A 22,029-nucleotide genomic window follows, 5' to 3' on the forward strand; every position below is an offset into this window, starting at 1 on the left:
GACCCTGTGAGATAGTTTCAGGATCAGCAGCAGGATTTTTGAATAGAAATTTGTGGGAGTCAGGAACCCTATAATATCTGTCTGGCTTACTAGGAGCAGGAGGTAGGGAATCAGGAGCCATGCTTGATTCTGAAAACACATCATCAACAATGTCCAATACAGGAGGTATAGCCAAAGGCCTATGGTGAGGAAGAAGGAAATCCCTAAGCCTCTTTTGATTCAGAGAAATCCTGACTCTCCCAATGAAAATGTTCCCTTAAAGTATGCAAGGTTTCTCCAAAATAATAATCTTCAGGAGGAGATGTTGATGGGATGGATTCTACTGTATCAGAATCCTCATAGGGTGGTATAGAAAATTCCTAATCAGAAGAAATGGAATTCTGATCTGAAGATTCATAATCAGTGTCTTGCTTAGGCCTCTTAGCAGGGGGGGGGGGGGGTTGGGAACCCCCAATCAAGGTAACTGAGTCCTCAGCCATTTTGCTCATCTGCTTTTTAGGCATAAGGGGCCTGAGCACATGGCTCATGCATCAGTTTTTTAGACTTAGAAGATGTTTTTGATCTAGTTTTTGAAGCTGGCATCGGTTTTATATAAAAATGTTGAGGCCTGAAAACACCCTCAGAAGCCGGTGCCTGCTCAGCGGCTCCGGACCCATCCAAGGGAGAGACATTCGCGGGTTCAATACTCTGAGAATCTCGCAGCACACCAGACTCCGCATGGGTCTCGGTAGTGGCCTGCGACTCAAAAATAGCGGGTATCAGGGGCTGCAAAAGTGCCTCACTGAGTACTGGCGACTGGCTTAGAAGCTTCGTCGGTTTTGGACCTCGACAGTCTGTCTCTTTTTCTTTGCATTTTTTGTGAACTCCGGTAGTCGGATTGCTAACCGACAACATTTCAGGGTAATTAAATCTGGATCCAAAATATTTTGAAGCAAAAATACAGACGCTTAATAGTGCGTTGGTTAAATCTAGCACAAAACAGACAGCAAGGCACGTTATGATCTGGGCCTAGGCAAAGAATACAGTACAAATGAAAAGCCTTATGAGGTATTTGCTTCCCATAAGTAATGCAATTAACAACTTTTACTGACATCGGTAAGGAGCAAGAAAAAGTTCCCCAACGGGGTACTTATCTTTAGCTGAAGACTTCGGTTCTGAAACTCGAATGTGAAAATTTCAGGAGTCGGCCGACCGGCACTTGTGAACTGCTTCTGCTTTGGGCACCGCACGGCAAGAAAGACTGAATAAAATGGTGTTGGCTGCATGTTTTATACCCCTGACGACCTGACGTTATGGAAGAGGAGACAGCAACTGACGCAGGACCCAAGACTTTGTTATTCAGGCCGACTGAGGGCAACCTGCCAGCAGAATACCCTAATGTAATGACTGCAACAGTGAAACACGAAGAACATTAGAGGAGCTTCTCAGAGATGCCAGGAAGAAGCCAAAAGATGTTGTGCATAGGAACCATCTAGCCTGGGATAGGACGCTTATTAACTAAAATATGAGAGAGAAAGAATCCTATCAAAAGAAAGGGAATATTCAACAGGTGCAACAGAGACAAAGTACAGTTTTGTACTTACCATAAATGTAGATGTTCGAGTGCTAATACAGCTGCAGTCATAACAGATGGGTTCTCCCGCCATCAGGCGGGTCCTCGGTCAGCCAAATTCCAAAGTCTAGGTCCGGCGTCGGTTGTCGTCGCTTCTTCCCTGACGTCAGTGCGACAGGGGTATAAAGGAACCAGCCGACGCTATTTTCTTCAGTTTTTCTTGCCCCAGATGTCAGGTGCCCCCAGAAGGAAGGCAATACATAAATTTGTGTAATAAAGCAATGCAATGTAATCAAAATACAGTAGTTGCAAGCAAATACACCATAAATGAATACCCCAATTAGGTTGCATGAGGAGGTGTTAGCCAATAGGCCTGTCCCAAGAGGGGAAGGAGGGAGGGAAACCTGGACTGCAGCTGTATTAGCACTCGAACATCTACATTTATGGTAGGTACAAAAAGTACAGTTTTGTACCTACCATAAATGTAGATGTCCGAACTGGATAGCATCTGCAGTCATAACAACTGGGTTGTCCTGTCGTCAGGCAGCCCTTCAGTCGGCCGGATTCCAAACTCCGGGTCCGGCTTCGGCTGATGTCGCACTTCACCCGACGTCATCTCTGTTGGTCTTCGGGTATAAAAGCATCAGCCGACGCCATTTTCCTCAGTGTTTCTTGCCCCAGATGCCAGTAGCCCTCTTGAAGGCTAAAATTTGGATAGATGCCAATGTTTCCAAAAAGATAGAGGTAAACACAAAAATAAGCATGTATGTACATATATACAAACAAATACACCATAAAAGACTCCCCCCCCCACCAGCTAGCTATTAGGAGGGTAAACACCCTAGGAGTACCACAGAGGGAAGGAGGGAGGATAATCCTGACTGCAGATGCTATCCAGTTCGGACATCTACATTTATGGTAGGTACAAAACTGTACTATGTCCTTCATGGATGCATCTGCAGTCATAACAACTAGGTAGAATACCATAGCCAATTAGGGAGGAGGATAAAAGTAGATTATGGTGCGTTTAGGATCCCTTGCAGTACAGCAGTGGCAAACCCTGCTCGGGATCTGGAATATAGAGGCAAATTATAATGCTTGGCAAATGTATGCACGGAGGTCCAAGTAGCCGCCTCAATAATGTCTTTGGTTGCCACTCCTCGTAAGAAGGCTGTGGTAGTGGCTGTTGCCCTTGTAGAATGAGGTCTTATGTTCTGTGGAATTGGTTTTCCATGGAAGGAGTAACAGAATCGTATGCATTTTCCTATCCATTTGGAGATTGTCTGTTTGGAAATAGCTTTTCCTTCCCTTCCTGTTGCATAGGCTACAAAAGTTGGTCAGTCTTTCTGCTATTTTTGTTCTGTCCAAGTAGTAGCGTAGCTGTCTATGTACATCCAAGGTATGCAGTATTCTTTCCCTCTGTTTTGTGGGTTGGGAAAGAAGGTAGGTAGGTGGATTGCCTGGTTTAAAGACACTCTGGATACCACCTTAGGCATAAATGTAGGATTAGTCCTCATGGACACTATCTTGGTGGAAGATTAGGAAGGGTTGCACTGCCATTAAGGCCTGTAGTTCTGAAACCCTCCTTGCTGAAGTAATTGCCAGTAGGAAAGCAGTTTTCCATGACAGGTGTTGTAGGTCTGCTGTTGCTGCTGGTTCAAAGGGTGATAGTGTCAACTTTTCTAGCACAAAGTTTAAGTCCCAAGCTGGTAATGGTGGTTTCCTTGGAGGTTTTACATTCTTGATTCCTCTGAGGAACTGCCTGAGCAAAGGGTGAAAAAACAGGTGGATCAAAGCTGTATTCTGCTGAAATAGCTGATGCATGTATCTTGATGGAGGAGTAGGACAGGCCTGAATGAAGAAGTTCGCCAGATACTCCAGAATGTTAGGCATATCTATGTTTGACACATCTTTTCCTCTTTCCGTACTCCAAATGACAAACCTTTTCCATTTTCCAGCATAGTTCCTTCTTGTTGAAGGTCTGCGTGCTTCAAGAATAATGTCTTTAACTCTTTGGGAAAGTTCTGGATTAGCTGCTGCTATGTGATGTTCCATGCAGTCAGTTGCAGCGTTTTAGGTTTGGATATATGATGCTGTAGTTGTTCTGAGTTAACATCAAAGGCATCAGGGGTATTGGCCACATATTGTTCGAGACATGCTCCTCAGCAGTGGGTACCAGTGATGTCTTGGCCAGTTTGGAGCTATCAGGATTATCCTTGGACGTTCTTCCTTGATTTTTAGTAGTACTTTGTGTATCAAGGAAGAGGTGGGAATGCATATGCTGTTAGGCCTTTCCAGCTGAAGGAGAGCGAATCCACTTTCCATGCTAGTGGGTGGAATGTCCTTGTGCAGAACTTTTGAGCTGGTGATTGAGAGGTGATGCGAATAGATCTATCTGAGGCATTCCCCATTTCTTTGAGATGGTCTTGAAGATGTCTGGGTGCAGCTTCCATTCGTGGGCATCCGATGTGGTTCTGCTTAATATGTCTGCTAGAGTATTTTCTTTTCGGTACAAATATTGCCTGTAACTGGATGTTGTAGCTGAGTGCCAGGGTCCACAGCTCCAAAGTCATTCTGCATAGGGGTATGAATGAGTGCCTCCTGTTTGTTGATGTACCACATGACTGTGGTGTTGTCTGTCCTTATCATCAACTGGCCCTCTTGGAGAAATGGTTTGAACTTTTGGATTGCCAGTTTTACTGCCAGCATTTCTTTTAGGTTGATGTGCAGGTGAAGTTGATCCTGTGTCCACAATCCTTGCATGCATTTGTCCAGCATGTGGGCCCCCCATCCTAGGTCTGAAGCGTCTGTTGTGATGGTCTGGCTTGCTTGACATCTGCGAAAGGGTAGGCCTGGGTTTGACTGACATGCCTGAGCCCACCACAGGAACTCCTGCTTTAAGCATGGAATTAGTGGGATTTCTGTTTCTAGGCTGTGTCTGTGTTGGGACCATAAATTCTTTAGGTACCACTGTAGTTTTCTCATATGTAGTCTGGCAAATGGGACCAAGATTATGCATGATGCCATGAAGCCCAAGGCCTGCAGTACTTTTCTTGCTGTTAACTTGTTCAGTTTTGTTAGTGCCAAGAAGTAAAGAGGAGTTCTTTTGTTTTTCTGTAGTCAGGAATGCCATTTGTTTTACTGTGTCCAATTCAGCCCAAGAATGTCCTTGTTTGGGATGGTATCAGCCTTGACTTTTGTAAATTGACTGTGTATCCCAGTGCTTGTAGCAAGTAAATGACCCTTTGTAAATCTGTTGTCAGCTTGCTTTTGTTGTCCCCTTGTAGCAGGCAGTCGTCCAGGTATGGGTAAATTTGAATTCCTGTAGTCTGCAATGGGCGATTACTGATGCCAGGCATTTTGTGAATACTCTGGGCAGTAGATAAGCCAAAGGGCAATGCTGAGAATTGATAGTGCTCTGATCCTGCAAGAAATCTGAGGTATCTTCTGCAGATTGGTCGAATGGGGCGTGCAGGTATGCCTCCTTGAGATCTAGAGTTACCAGCCAAGACTCCTTGCCCAGCATGGGAAGAAGTTGCTGTAGGGTCAGCATTTTGAATTTTGGGACAATGATGTATGTATTTAAGGTGGACAGGTCGAGAATTGGTCTCCAACTTTTTCCTTTCTTGGAACTAGGAATAGTCTGGAGTAGAACCCTTTCCTTGCTCTGCTGTTGGCACTCTTTCCACAGCTCTCATGTTTGCTAACTCCATTATCTGTTGTAGTGCCTCTGTTTTTGATTTGGAGGTAGATTTGGCATTCCTCTTTTGACTGGTAAAGTGTGGAAGTGAAACCGTAACCTTGATCTATGGTTTGTAAAATCCACTTGTCTTTTGTTATGTAGTGCCAGTTCTTTGAAAATAAGGTTAACTTTCCGCCTAGAGGAGCTGCTATTTGTTCCCTGGTAGGCGGATTTAGGTTAAGTCACTGTGGTTGTGCTGATGTAGTGGCAGTGGTTGTGTCTGTGCCTCTGTTGTTACCTTGCCACTGTCGTCCTCTGTAGGCACCTCCTCTGGATTGGTTTCTGCCTCTGGAACGTCTATTCCTGCCCTTTGAAATTTTGTGGAGTCAGGAAAGGACCAATTTTGGCAGGCCAGTTCCTGCTAAACCTTGGGGTTGAACCTGCAAGAAATCTTTAACCGTTTGAACAGATTTTGCCTTTTCTTCCATTTTCTTCATAACCTGCTGGGCAGGTGTACCAAACAAACTTGTCTTATCTATAGGAGCATCTAGCAACTTAGCTTTAACATGATCCGGTAAAGCTTGCTCCTTTAGCCATGCATGCCTTCTTATCACTGTGCCAGTCATGGCTGATCTAAATGAAGCCTCCAGTGCATCATAGCCACATTTTAAGGAATGGTTGCTAACCTGTTGTATGTTATTTACCATTTCTAATACATATTTCTTATCAAGAGATTCATCAGTGGTTAGTTTTTAGTTAACTGATCAAGCATAAACTCTTGGTATTGTATCATGTGAAACTGACAGTTTAAAGCTCTAGCTGAGAGAGTAGCTGAAGTGTAGACCTTTTTACCCCATCTGTCTAATGACCTTGCTTCCCTTTCAGAAGGAATAGGGTTTTTAGCTATGGTCGGGGCTACTGCCTTGGGACCCTGGGATATAGTTTCGAGGTCTGCAAGTGGGGCCTTGTAAAGGTGGTGATGAGTATCTGGCACCCTGTAAAATCTGTCTGGTTTGGCAGGGGCTGGGGGTAAAGAATCTGGAGCGGAGCAGACATCATTGAAAGCATCATCCACCACAGAGAGAACAGGAGGTATAGCTAAGGGCCTGTGCTGTGGGAGGTGCAGAAAGGTCCTAAGTCTTTTCTGGAGTCTGAAAATCCTGTTGCTGCCATTGGAACTGCTCTCGCATGGCATGTAAGGTTTCCCCAAAGGAGAATTCTTCTGGTGGGGAAGCAGCTGGAATGGATTCTTCAGCATCAGAATCTTCAAAATTGGAGAAAGGAGCCTCTGGCTGGTCAGTTATGTCTGATTCGTCAGCAGAATCATCAGAGGACACTGGCTCAGGGGCTCTGCCCTAGGTCTCTTCTCTGGGGGCTGAGAGGCCCTGTCTGGGTGAGATTGAGATCCTCTAATTAATGAAATTAAATCTTCTGCCAAAGTAAGCATTTGAGAACTAGAAGAGGGCCTAGTTGTGGTTGGTTTAACAGGCACTGTCTTAGTAGTCTTGGCTGCTTTAGCCCTGGCGAAGGCCTTAATGGACATGGCTGCTGGAGGCCTAGCAGCACCACGTGCTGGGGTAGAGACATCCAAGGGAATGGTGTCTGATAAGTCAGTGGCAACCACCGTAGTGGATAAAATTTCTGAGGCCGATTCAAGAGTGGTAGCAGGGGCCTCAGTTGTAGAGATAGGTTCAGCTGTACTTTGATCAGTTTTCTCGGTTTCGGCGAAACCGAGACACTCATGATTTGCTTAACCATGGTTTCGGCCGAAACCGCGGACCGCGAGTGTCTGTCTTTATCTTTGCGTTTTTTGGCAGGTTGGGTAGTCGGAGGATCCGACGGCATAATGTACGCAAAATCAGAACCGAAAAACTGTTCTGCAAACTCCGACCGACGCCTAAGCGTTCGTCGGTTGAAAGAAGCACAGGCTGAACAGGCTGCTACGTCGTGGGCTGGGCCTAAACAAGGCAGACAATAAGAGTGGAAATCTTTATGAGGTATTTGTTTCCCACAGGTTAAACAATTATTAACTTTTTCTGACATCGGCTGAGGCAAGAAAGAGTCCCCAATGGGGTACTTAGCTTTAGAAGTCTTCGAAGTAGTATTCGGTAGAAGTAATCTCTGGATCCGACCGACCGGCACTTGCGAACAGCTTCTGCTTCGGGCGCCACGCGGCAAGAAAGACTGAGGAAAATGGCGTCGGCTGATGCTTTTATACCCGAAGACCAACAGAGATGACGTCGGGTGAAGTGCGACATCAGCCGAAGCCAGACCCGGACTTTGGAATCCGGCCGACTGAAGGGCTGCCTGACGACAGGACAACCCAGTTGTTATGACTGCAGATGCATCCATGAAGGACATCTGTACTATGTTCATCGTGCATACAGCTGCAGTCATAACAGATGGGTAGAATCCCAAAGCTAAGAAAGGGGTGGTCGGCACTAGGTGGAACTAGGAGGAGCCAGGATGCCCTGCAAGACTGCAGTGGCAAAGCCTGCTCTAGTTTTGGAGTATAATGGTAGGTGGTAGTGCTTGGAGAAGGTATGCACAGAACTCCAAGTGGCTGCTTCCAAAATATCTTTGGTAGGAACTCCTCTGAGGAAAGCTGCAGAGGTAGCTGTGGCCCTTGTGGCGTGAGATCTGATGCCTGTAGGTACAGTTTTGCCATGAAAAAAATAGCAAAAGCGTATGCAGTGGGCTATCCATTTTGAGATTGTCTGTTTGGAAATTGGCTTTCCTTGAGCTCCTACAGCATAGGACACAAAGAGCTGTTCTGATTTTCTGAAAGGCTTTGTTCTGTCCAAATAATAACGCAGTTGTCTGTGGATGTCCAAGGAATGTAGTAATCTCTCCCCTTTGTTTTGAGGATTAGGATAAAAGGTAGGTAAGTGTATGGCCTGATTCAAAGCTACCCTGGATACCACTTTAGGCATAAAGGAAGGGTTGGTTCGTAAGGAAACTCTGTCCTGATGGAAGATGATAAAAGGCTGCACAGCCATGAGAGCTTGTAGTTCTGAAACTCTACGAGCTGAGGTAATAGCCAGAAGGAAAGCTGTTTTCCAGGACAAATATTGCAAATCTGATGAGGCAGCTGGCTCAAAGGGAGGCAAGGTCAGTTTTTCCAGAATGAAATTGAGATCCCAAGCAGGTATTGGTTGTTTCCTTGGGAGTCTTATATTCTTAGCCCCTCTGAGGAACTGTCTTAAGAGAGGGTGAGAGAATAAGGGTGGATCAGTGTTGTATTCTGCAGAAATGGCTGAGGCATGGATTTTGATGGAGGAGAATGAAAGTCCACTGCTTAGCAGCTCAGCTAGATACTGCAGTATTTGAGGTAAATTCAGTTTTCCAGGATCCTGGCCCTTTTTCTCATTCCAGATACAAAACCGTTTACATTCTGCGGAGTAAGCTTTTCTAGTTGACGGCCTTCTGGCCTCCAAAATGACATCCTGCACCTCCTTGGAGAGTAGGGTCTGTTGTGATGCTAAGGAATCTTCCATGCGGCTAGATTGAGTGTTTTTAGCTGGCTGTGAAGAGTTTTGAAGCTGTGCTGAGTCAGGAGAAGAGGCATTAGAGGTAGGTTCCATGGTGGGGAATGCGTCAGACTCCTCAGGAGTGGGTACCAGTGTTGTCTTGGCCAGTCTGGAGCAATGAGAATCATCTTTGGTCTGTCTGCTCTGGTTTTCAATAGAACTTTGGGCAGCAGAGGAAGAGGTGGGAAGGCATAAACTGTCATTGATGTCCAACTGAAAGAGAGAGCGTCCACTCTCCAGGCCTTTGGATGGAAAATCCTTGAGCAGAATTTTTCAATTGGTGATTTTTGTGGGAGGCAAAGAGGTCTATGTCTGGCCTTCCCCATGCTTGGATTATTTCTGTAAAAACTTTTGGATGCAACTTCCATTCGTGTGGATCTGTCATATTTCTGCTTAGGTTGTCTGCCAGCATGTTTTCCTTGCCTGGCAAGTACTGTGCTTGTAGTTTGATTTGTAAGTCCATGGCCATGTTCCAAAGTGACATGGCCAGTCTGCATAGGGGGCATGAATGTGTTCCTCCCTGTTTGTTTATGTACCACATAACTGTGGTGTTGTCCGTTCTTATCAATAGTTGACCTGGTTGCAGAAGGTCTTTGAAAGCTATAATCGCATTTATTACTGCTAGCATTTCCTTTTGATTGATGTGAAGGTGCTTTTCTTTTTGGGACCATTTGCCCTGAATGCACTGATCTGTCATGTGCGCCCCCCAGGCGTAGTCCGAGGCGTCTGTTGTGATGACTTGATTTGCTTGAGGCTTGCTGAATGGGAGACCTGTGTTTGTTTGACATGCTTGAGCCCACCACAGAAATTCCTTTTGTAAACATGGAATTAGTGGTATTATTGTTTCCAAACTGTGGCTGTGTTGAGACCATAGATTTTTCAGGTACCATTGAAGTTTCCTTATATGCAGCTTTGCACAAGGGATTAGTAAGATGCAAGATGCCATGAATCCCAGAGCCTGCAGGATTTTCCTTGCAGTCAGCCTGGTGCAATTTGCTAGTGCTCTGAAGTATTGAGTTAGTTGCCCTTGCTTCTCTGGCGTGAGGTAGGCCATCTGGGTGTTTGTGTCCAAGTTGGCACCCAGGAAAATTATCTTCCGAGAAGGTATTAGCCTTGATTTCTTTTTGTTGACTGTGTATCCCAGAGAGTTCAACAACATTATTACATAAGCCAGATGTTTCAGAAGAATGTGCTTGCTGTCTGCTTGGATCAGGCAGTCGTCCAAATAGGGGTATATTTGTATCCCTTGAAGTCTGCAGTAGGCGATTACTGATGCCAGGCATTTCATGAATACTCTGGGCGCAGTAGATAAGCCAAAGAGCAATGCAGAGAAGTGATAATGGGTTGAACCTGCAAGAAATCTGAGGTATCTTCTGCAATTTTGTCTGATTGGGACATGCAGGTATGCCTCCCTGAGGTCCAATGTTACCAGCCAAGACTCCTTGCCCAGCATGGGAAGAAGCTGCTGTAGAGTGAGCATCTTGAATTTTGGTACGAGTAGAAATGTGTTTAGGATGGATAGGTCCAAAATAGGTCTCCAATCTTTTCCCTTCCTTGGTACCAGGAATAGTCTGGAATAAAAACCTTGACCTTGTTTGTGCGTAGGTACCTCTTGAATAGCTTTCATGTCTATGAGCTTTGTAATTTGCCTTTGTGCCTCTGCCCTTTGATTGTGTGGCAGGTTTGGCATGCCTCTCATTTTTGGAAGGGTGTGAAAATGGAATCTGTAGCCTCTGTTTACAATGTCCACGATCCATTTGCCTTTTGTGACAATATGCCAATTTTTTGAAAATAATGCCAGTTTTCCTCCTAAGGGGGCTGCCATTTGAGTCTTGCTTGGCATGCAAAGGGGAAAGTCATTGGGCTTGCTTTCTGAATGATTGCGAGTTATCCTCACCACCTCTTTGTGTAGGAGCTTGCCATTGTCTGCCTTTAAACGATCCCTGGGATTGTCCTCTGCCCCTCGGGCGCCTGTATCTACCTCTTTGGGGTCTGTCCGTGGCTGGAAAGGACCAATTTTTGGAAGGCCAATTTCTACTGAAACGTGGGGGTTGTACCTGTAGAAAATCGTTCACAGTTTGCATTGATTTAGCCTTTTCCTCCATTTTACTTAATACCTCCTCAGCATTAGCACCAAATAATACATCCTTTTGTAGAGGGGCATCTAATAATTTAGCTTTGACATGATCAGGCAAGGTTTGTTCCTTGAGCCAGGCATGTCTACGTATGACTGATCCTGTAACAGCAGCTCTACATGAGGCCTCTAGAGCATAGAGACCACATTGTAAGGTATGCTTACCCACTTGTCCTGCACTATGCATCAAATCCTGCAACTCCTTCAAAGTCTGGTTGTTCAGCTTGTGACATTTTACTTTTCAATTGTGATAACAAAAACTGTTGGTATTTTAGCATATGGAACTGACAAGTTTAAGGCCCTCATGGTTAAGGTAGCAGAGTAATATACCTTTTTACCCCACCTTTCCAAGGATCTGGAATCTCTCTCGGAAGGTAATGGATTTTTAGCAGTGGAGGCCTTAATTCCCTTGGGGCCCTGTGAGATGGTTTCTGGGTCAGCAGCATGGCTTTTGTATAGAAAATGGTGTGAGTCAGGAACCCTGTAGTACCTGTCACGCTTGACTGGGGCTGGAGGCAGAGAATCCGGGTTAAGGCAGGCCTCCGAGTAAACATCATCTAGGATGTCCAAGACAGGAGGTATAACCAAAGGCCTGTGCTGAGGTAGCAAGAGAAATTCCCTAAGCCTTTTCTTGGAATCTGAATAATCTTGGCCTTCCCAGTGGAAGTGTTCCCTTAAGGTATGCAAAGTTTCCCCAAATGAGTAATCCTCTGGGGGGGATACAGAAGGAATGGACTCCTCTGCATCAGAGTCTTCAAAAGGGGAGTAAGAATGTTCCTGATCATCAGAGTGCTCTGAAATAATGGAGCCCTGATCAGAGGAGGGGGATTCTTCCTCCACTCTGGGCCTTTTGTCCGGTGGGGGTTGAGACCCCTGATAAGAGTAATTAAATCCTCAGCCATTTTAAGCATCTGTTTTTTAGGCATGGGGCCTGGAGATGGGCCCTCTGTAGCTTGTCTCTTAGAATGCATGGCTGCTTTAGACTTAGAGAAAGCCTTGATGGAAAAAGAAGAGGAAAGTCTGAAGACACCTTGAGTGGAGGTAGACCTGTCCACATTTTGAGGCTCAACGCCAAGCGTGGCTTTGGTATCTGTAGTCGGGGTGTGGGTCGAGGAGCCTGCGACCTCGGGCACAGGAGACACCGCCAATGAAGTGTCGCCGGTAGTCAGGGGCTGCGTAGGCGCCTCGCTGAGAACCAGACCACGTGAAGTTGGCTTTGGCGTGGTGTCAGTAGAGGCCGCGGACCTCGTGTGTCGGTCCTTATCTTTGTGTTTTTTAGACAAAACTGGAGTCGGAGTATCTGACGACATAATATAGTTAAATGTTTTTCCAAAATAATGCTGGGCGAACTCCGCCCGATGCTTAATGGTGCGTTTGTTGAATGTAGCACAAAAGCGACAGACCGAGACGTCGTGGTCTGGGCCTAAACAAGGTATCCAGAGGGAATGGAAATCCTTATGCGGTATTTGCTTCCCACATGAAATACAATTATTAACTGTCTGACATCGGTCTGAGGCAAGAAAAGTTTCCCCAACGGGGTACTTAGCTTTCAAGAAGACTTCGATTTCAAAATTTTTGTAATTTCAGGAGCTGGCCGACCGGCACTTGCGAACTGCTTCTGCTTCGGGCACCGTGCGGCAAGAAAGACTGAAAAAAATTGCGTTGGCTGGTTCCTTTATACCCCTGTCGCACTGACGTCAGGGAAGAAGCAACGACAACAGATGCCGGACCTGGACTTTGGCATTCGGCCGACCGAGGACCCGCCTGACGGCAGAAGAACCCATCTGTTATGACTGCAGCTGTATGCACGATGAACATCTGACTGTTGTAAGAAGCAAAACTAAAAAGATAAAAGGAAAACAATGACAAAAACAACATGAAGAGTGCAGAAGGAAAACATGCAGAAGTATTTTTTTAGGAAAGGCATAGGAGTAAACACACACAGCAAAAGAAAGAGGGGAAGTAAGACGGAACATATGGGAAAGTAAAACTGAATGCTGGATCTGGAAAATATGGAATAAATACATAAACCTAAGAATACAGAAAGAAAAAACAAGAGGAAATCATCATGGGGGGGTGATTTCAACTTAATGCTAATGCCCTGGATAGAACTGGAGTAGAGAAATAATGGAATAAGCTTAACCAAGGACCGCTAAGGGATATGGAAAGGGGGAAAGAATGGCCAGACATTTTGAGGGAGAAGCCCATATGAGCAAAGCATTTCACTCTCATAAGAGGATGAACACAAGAAAATAGGTTAGACTGAATTCCAGTGAAAAGTGAGATGGATGGCACATTAGTTGAGGAAAGATTTAGATCCCAGACCATTCTCCAGTGAGCACAAGGAAAAGTAGACTACAAAGAACAACGGATCAACAATGCAAATGCAATGAAGAAAAAGGTAGAACAGAGGACTACTGCATACATGGTTTATAAAGTCCAAAAAAAACTGAACTGGAAACAGTTGCACATCTTGCACTCATGACAGAGGAGCTGTATGTCGAAAGGTAAAGGTACAATAATGCACAAGCACTGTATTTGGGATTGTGCAAACACTACAATGCATAAGTAGCTAAGAAGCACTACAAACATAAACCATAAAACAAAACGGAATGAAAGTTTATATCACACAGGATCAACCATTACCAACAGTTAAAGAAACGGAAGCCAGAAAATCAGACACAGTTGTCCATGAAAAAAAAAAGAGACAAAATTAGCATTTATCATTGGAATTGCTATACCAAGCGTCTTATGTACAGATAAACAGTTATAAAATCTTAGCATTTGCAAGAAGAAATGAAAGCAATGTGGAAGTAAGATGCTCAGTTCCGATAGTGAAAGGGTCCAATTAAAAAAAAAAAAAAAAAGACCTTACAATCATACTTGGATGTGCTACCAATATATGCAACCTCATATGAATTACTGGCGACAGATCTGGGTACACTGTGGGTGATGTGAACAAAACTCTTTGCTAACAAAGACTGCAATACTAATTTCATGAACTCTAATTGTACCCTGACATAGGAATGGAGTCCATTCCAGTCATGGTACTAGAAAACCAAAACACTTGGAGAAATTAAACAGAAAACAAAAGAACCAAAGGGGAACTCAGAACAGGAGTCCAAAGAATGTTATGTGACAACAGCTTAAGCATACGAGATGAATGGAAGGATGGGATAAGAGACACTCGAAAGGGATGGGGCTTATGTGGGAAGCAGGAATCATAAGTAAAACAGAAAATGGTGTCAAAAGAAATAGAATGGGGAATAAGTGAGGTACCATAAGTAAAACAGAAAATGGTGACAAAAGAAATAGAATGGGGAATAAGTGAGGTACCATAAGTAAAACAGAAAATGGTGACAAAAGAAATAGAATGGGGAATAAGTGAGGTACCATAAGTAAAACAGAAAATGGTGACAAAAGAAATAGAATGGGGAATAAGTGAGGTACCATAAGTAAAACAGAAAATGGTGACAAAAGAAATAGAATGGGGAATAAGTGAGGTACCAAGTAGGTCAGAAAATGAACCAGAACTACAGGTGGTGTTACGCTAGAGGAGGGACTGAAATGCTGAACAGAACTGTGCTAAACTAAACTTGAGTCAGAGATGGTCAAAAGGGCTTTTGATGGGAGAACTGTGGGGAAGCTAAAAGAGAAAAAGGAAGGGTGAAAGACAACAGAAATGGAAGGGAAAGTGTGGAGATAGTAAACAGTATAAAAGTAATCAATGAGCTGCTAACAGAATTCTGAGGTAAAAGACCTGTCAACAAATCCTATGAGAACCTGTGTGGAACCCAAACAGGGGATATAAAAAAGTTTAACTACTGACAGCCAGGTAGGAGACAGGTTTTAGAAAGGAAAATAATGGAAGAAGGGAATGCAGAAGATGATAAACAGCCTACAAGTGGGAAATGCAGCTGGTATGGATGGTTGTTAGTTGTATTTTTTTGAAATGGTGTGTCAGGAAATTTAAAAAAAATCTCATTTCAAGTCCTTCACAGATAAAAACTGGGTCCCTTGATTTAAGAAGTAGGGTTTGTTTTGCTACCAATGGAAACTAAGAAAGTAATGGATCACACTGCATTCAGGTTGACATGGGTCAAAACCTTGTGTGCACTGTAAACTGCCATTTGCACAAAACATTTCTTCCAACAGTGAACAGCTTACTTCCATCTATGTATGAACCCTGCAAACTGCATTTGGACTGTCTCTGCTGCTGACTGCTTTGTTTTGCTATCTTTATAGCCATTCAGACTGACCCTGAAATTATTCCTTTGTGCTCACTGCCCTTTCCAAGGAAACAAGCAAACATCCATATGAAAATAAAGTAATTAAGTATGCAAATAAGTACACAAACAAACATACATCCAGAAATGAAAAGACCTTTCACAATCTAATTCAGTTACTTCACTTGGATGTTATACTGGGAAGATTACCAATGGGTAATTGGTGGGATGTTTTAAGAGTTGTAAAGTATTGTGCAAGTGACCACCTGACCAAGGTACTGATTACACTATCTGACATTAAAAAAGATTTTGATTTGGTTGAATAGTTTTCTGCAGAAAGTCCAAGAAGATGCAGGCTTTGAAGAAAGGACCATAGGGTAGGTAAAATCTCTATTCAAGCATTCTGCAACAGTTACCCAAATGAACAGACCCTTCTCAAAAGTGGTGTCTATCACGAGGCATGTGACAGGAATGTCTGCTCAAACCACACCTGTTCAGCCTACTGATTGAGATATTAGTCTAAAAAAATTTATTTTTTTGCATGTGATGTTTGACCCCTCTTTTGTCCGTCAATCAGCCCCATTCATCACCCATCAGTAGACTACAAGGGCCATCATTCACACATCCACCAAGTATGGTGAGATTGTTTTTTTTCATTTACGGCCATATCTCCCAGTATGTGCTTGGCCAATCGGGAAAGGGGGTTGTGCAAATTGGCTATTCATGCTGGCCATACCTCACTTCTACAAGGCACCTTAAAAATATGCAAACACGCCCTCAACTAGGACTGGAACAGAGAAGCATAAAGAATGAAGGTCAAAGGGATAAGAAAGCCATAAGAGATAATGGTAAGAATGAGGAAGGAGAAGTAGGTTTGAAGAAAATAGAGGTTTAGGAAGAGCTGTGGGTGTACAAAGGGGCAAGGGTAGTGGAATAAACATTACTTAAACAGCACAAAGGATGAGTATACAAGATCATGGTGAAACAACAGAAGCTTCACCACAAAAAAAGAAATGGAAAAAAATGACGGGGAAAACAACAAGTTGGATCTATAATAATTTGGAAAAAAAAAGAGAATGTGAGCAAAGTGAAGAAATAGAATGAAGCCAAAGGTTTGGGGAGTGACTGAGGATGTATCAGAAGCAGCAATGAGGAGTGAAGGAGGGAAACGAACCTTGGTCCCATCCATGGGACCAGCAAATGGGAACATTGAAACAGATGGTACACAACTCCATTGCTGTTCGAAAGAGGGAAGGAACAGAAAGACGAAGTGTTGGAAGCTTGGTGAAATGGGAGCAGGAATAACATACATGCACTGGTAATGTATATGGATGAAAAAGATATGGTAAGAAGCAATGGAGGAATGTAATAAGATGCAAGAAATACCCCTAGCAAAGGACAAGAGCTAGAAACCCGTCAATAAATTTAAAATCTCAAATACCAGTTATTTAAATGGAAGTGAAAAAATACGAGGATATTGATAATGGGCACAGGAAATTCAGGAGTTTGACAAACAGAAATAACAGCAAAACCGTAAGAATGACGGGAATTTAGCAAGGAGACAGGAAATCATGGAAAGAAAAGGAAATAACTGAAGGGGGATGAGAGAGTAACGCAATTTGGAAAAGATGCTATACTTTGATATGGGCTGAAAACATTGAGACTACTGTGAACATGCATACCTAATGTGAAAAATATAAAACATGAAAACTACAGTACCTGTTGGAAATTATCCAATGCAAAAAAGTGTGAAATATTAATAAAAAGATTTAAAGATTTTATGACAGCTCTTGAGTCCTCTACAAGGATAAACAGACATTAAAGACTACCAGCAATACACTTGGATAGCCCTAACACTCTTAGTTGGGATCAGAGTATTTTTCTCAATCTGCACGCATCCTCCAGGGCCTAAAACCAAAGAAACATCAAAGTTAGGGAATTTTTCAAAAGGGCAATCAGAAAGCAATTGAACAGTTGTGGAAACAGAAAGCTACTTCTGCAAAAACTCTGTTGCATTAGCTATTATATTGATAAACAGTGCACGTTTAAAGATTAATCAGAATCACTATGTACTCAAAGTGATATCCCATACAGAGTGACAGGAGAGATCCCAATGTGCAACACCCCACATAATTATGACTCAAAAGATATCCCTCAAGCCTAGAAAAACAAGATTAAGATGGTCTGCAGAGCCAAGACTTGGAACTTAATAAATCACGTCCTAGCTGAAAGTAGTATGTCCTAAACAGACCAGAAGGCTCCCATCTTCTTTGGAGCAAGATAAAAGGGCAAGTATAATCCTTTGCTCTTCTCCAAAAAGCTTCAGAGACTACTGTCCCCTTATGAGATACAATCTGGGCCTGTTTTAAGAGCTCTGCAGAGAAGACTTGTATTTTGATCACAACTCTTTCTGTGGGAAGACCAACAACTAAGGTCTGGTCATCACACCCTCTGAAGGCATGGGGTGATGCCAGCACTAAACCCTGCACAGGTGTTACAAGACTGAGAAACAAACTAGGGCATACACTTCCCTGTTGCCTCTGCAGCCACCACAGTGAGAACCCACCATTCAAGATTATGTTGGACGGAGATTGGCAAACACTTCTCACAATGATAACTCTGCCTTTTTCCCTTTTTTGGGGTGGGAGCAACAGGGAGACAAGGATTCTATTCGTGTCTGTCTTGGAGACTAGAAATATCAGTCTTCATTCTCTCCTTTTTAGGGAATGAGACAACAAGAAACTGTTTCCTAACTCTAGTTCCAGAGGGCGGAGCAACCCGGGCTCACCCAAACCTAAAGGTAAGGAGTATATGACAGGTGATCACCAAGGAAGTGTATGCCAGTGTTTGCTACTCAGTCTTGTAACATCTGTGCAGGGTTTAGTGCTGGCATCACACCATGCCTTCAGAGGGTATAATCTCTCAACGAGAGTTTCCTAGTACTGATCAATGGATATATAGGCAATGTCTGGGCTGATCCCATGCTTTCAGAGGGTGTGATCTCTCAAGGAGGGTTCCCTAGTATTGATCAATGGATATACAGGCAATGTCTAGGCTGATCCAACTGGCCAAAACTACAGCAGGACCCACAGGAGCTCATTTATCTTATTCAGCAACTAATGCACAAGCCAGAAGCAGGCCTCATGAAAACAGTGTAACCACCAAGCATGAAAGGAGGGAGAGGGAGGGCACTGACTGACCAGCTGATGTGAACACACATGTTAAGGGTATACTCAGGAATGGATGAGAGGCAGCAGTGCAGACCCCTTGAGACAGTGGCCCCAAGGTGGCTGATGAAAATTCAGCTCGTACTTTCCTCTCATCTAGTGACAGCTAAAACATTCTCTAGTGAAGGAAAAGCTTATATCTTGAAAGGAATTTAAAAACAATCTGTGAGCAGATTTACTACCTCATCTCACTCTGGAACGGTCTGTAAACTGTGTAAAGCACCTTCCTGATGACCCCTGTGCTGGACACTTTTCACAGATACCATCCTGAAAATCATGAAGTATGGCTTTGAGTGGCCACATTACAAGGCCGACACTTAAGTCAATGTTTCCTACTGTGATCCAATCCCACACAATAAACATGGTGTCTATGTGCATGTGGCCAAGACTGACCTGTCAGTCACAATAATGATTTGAAGTTATTAGCATTTTAGGCTTCAAAGCTATGCACATTTCAATAACAAACATTATATTCAAATGCAAAACAAAAATGAAAAGCACCAAGAAATGGCAACGTACATAAAATAAAACAAATTTAATATAACTGGTAAGCGCTTTCACACAATACACTGTGCTTCATCAGACCATATACAGCAATGCAAACTATCAATTAAAACAGTATTATAAGTCCAATTAACCACCCAAAGTAGCCAATGAAAGCACAACATTACTTAAAGAGCCCTCTGGCCTTAAGAACAAATAGAGGTTCTCCCATTAATACCTGGATATCTATCATCTTGCAAAGTTATAACCCAGAATAATTCACGACTTTTCAGTATAATTTTTAAAATCACGCCCTCATTTAATGGAAATTATCATCTCCATCTCTCTAAAGCCAAAGTCATATTCCTTCCCACAATCCATAAAATGTTTGGCTAGAGCATTATGTGCATCTACATTATTTATATAACATAGGTGTTCTCTCATCCTCTCCATGAGGGACCTATTCATTTTACCTATATAAAAACAATGACACGGTCTACATTTAGCTAAATATATTAAATCCCTACCGCGACAATTAGCATTAACTTTAAACTTATATTCCTTATTTGTAGTAGGGTGAACAAAATTCATAAGCGGATCTATATAGATACAAAAATTGCACTTAGAACTGACTGTGCATTCCCACTGTAACTATTCTATTGGGTCCCTCCACTGATGAATGACTCCTATAACATAGTTGTCTTTTCAGGGACTTCTTGTTTTTAAATACAAACTTCGGTTGCTCACCAACAATAGTTTGAATTTGTTCATCTAAATGCAGAATACACCAATTATTCTTAATTATTTGCAAAATGCTATTAATGTCCCTTGTATAAAAAAGGGACATTGGTAAGGTCCTACTAATAGGAGCTGGATTGCTTAAGGTGTTACTGGCTGCTGATGGCCTATCTGAATAAAATGGATGAGCTCTATTTTTTTCTCTGCTTGATAGTTTCATGTAATGCATTCTCTACAACCTTTATTTTATACCCCCTATCATAAAACTCGGATCTTAAATTATAAATATCCTGCTCAAACATAGCATCATCATCATTAACTCTAGAGATCTGCATACCTTGGCCTTTTATTATATTCTTAAAAATATGGCCAGGATGCATATTATTACATTGTAAAAGTGTATTCCTTCTATACTCTTTCCTATACAGTGTAGTAGTAAGTTTAAATGAAGTGTTTACTCTCACCTTTACATCCAAAAAGTCTATATCACTTGCAGATTACCTATAAGTAAAGGATAGCTAGCTATCCTAGAAAATCTGTTTGAGTATACTAAAGACATGTGTCTTAATGGTAGATATTTATTAGTCAGTATGGATGCGGCGTCCCTTTTTACTAGTATAACCCATGAGAAGGGCATTAATATTACTAGAGTACTTGGCAGCTAATAGCGAATATAATATGGTGGCTATTGATTTGATTATTTCTTGAAATAGTCTTAGAAAATAATGTGTTTATTTACGATGAACAGGTGTTTTTAAAAAAGTTGGCGTAGCTAAGGGCACTTGTGCCAATAGCTACGCCAACATGATCATGGCTCAATAGGAGGATTTCTATGTTTTCAGATCTATTTATGCCCCTGTATTAAGTTCTACAGGAGATTCGTGGACGATCTCTTTTTGATCTGGGATGTACTGGGCAGCAGTTGCTGGAATTTGCGAATTTTTACAAACTACTACGTCTTTTCTATCCTTTACTTATAGATCATCTGCAAGTGATATAGACCTTTTGGATGTAAAGGCGAGAGTAGACACTTCATTTAAACTTACTACCATACAATATAGGAAAGTGTATAGAAAGATTTGCAACACAATAGTATGCATCCTGGCCATATTTTTAAGAATATAAAAAAAGGCCAAGGTATGCAGATCTCATGAGCTAATAATGATGATGCTATGTTTGAGCGGGATATTTATAATATAAGAGACGAGCTTTATGATAGGGGGTATAAAATAAAAGAAGTAGAGAATGCACTACAAGAAACTATCAAGCAGAGAAAAAATACAGCTCGTCCATTTTATTCAGATAGGCTATCAGCAGCCAATAATACCTTAAGCAATCCAGCTCCTATTAGTAGGACCATACCAATGTCCCTTTTTTATACAAGTGACATCAATAGCATTTTGCAAATAATTAAGAATAATTGGTCTATTCTGCATTTAGACGAACAGATTCTAACTATTGTTGGTGAACAACCGAAGTTTGTATTTAAAAACAAGAAGTCCCTGAAAAGAAAACTATATTATAGGAGTTATTCATCAGTGGAGGGACCCAATAGAACAGTTACAGTGGGGCTGCACAGTTGTTCTAAGTGCAACTGCTGTATCTATATAGATCCGCTTGTGAATTTTGTTCACCCTACTACAAATAAGGAATATAAGTTTAAAGTTAATGCTAACTGTCATGGTAGGGATTTAATATATTTAGCTAAATGTAGAGCATGTCATTGTTTTTATATAGGTAAAAGAAAATAGGTCCCTCATGGAGAGGATGAGAGAACACCTATATTGTATAAATAATTTAGATGCACGTGATGCTCAAGCTAAACACTGTATGGATTGTGGGAAGGAACATGCCTTTGGCTTTAGAGTGATAGAGATGATAATCTCCAATAAACGAGGGAGTGTTTTTAAAAATTATGCTGAAAGTTGTGTATTATTCTGGATTATAACTTCGCAAACTGATAGATATCCAGGTATTAATGGGAGAACCTCTATTAAACGTGTTCTTAAGGCCAGAGGTCTCCAAGTAATTTTGAATGATTATTAATGTTGTGCTTTCATTGGTTACTTTGAGTTGTTAATTGGACATACAATACTATTTTAATTGATGGTTTACGTTGCTGTACATGGTCTGATGAAGCACAGTGTACTGTGTGAAAGCACTTACCAGTTGTATTAAATTTGTTTTATTTTATGTACGTTGCCTTGTCTTGGTGCTTTTCATTTTTGTTTTGCATTTTACTTCTGCTGTTAAACACCATTTGTTCCCTGGGGTTCCTTTTTCCTTGCATTCATTATATTCAAATGCCTGAAGTGTGAGAGCAGCAGAAAAGTATCACCCACATAGCTCAGTGTGCAGTACCACTGCACATGCCAGAAGGAAGTGCACATGCCTCGAGTGTGGAAACAAAATACAATTCACAAGTGCACTATATGATGGTGTTATTAGAAGAGAAAA

General features: G+C 42.4%; 1 protein-coding gene across 1 annotated transcript in view; it reads right to left on the reverse strand.

Moving 5' to 3' along the window:
* The window catches only part of HERC2 (HECT and RLD domain containing E3 ubiquitin protein ligase 2), a gene marked incomplete in the record, with an annotated part of 3,551,743 nt that overhangs the window by 2,634,221 nt on the left and 895,493 nt on the right, over positions 1 to 22,029 (reverse strand).

Source organism: Protopterus annectens, chromosome 5.part0, assembly GCF_019279795.1.
Source record: "Protopterus annectens isolate FY-2018-M chromosome 5.part0, PAN1.0, whole genome shotgun sequence".
NCBI lineage: Eukaryota > Metazoa > Chordata > Ceratodontiformes > Protopteridae > Protopterus > Protopterus annectens.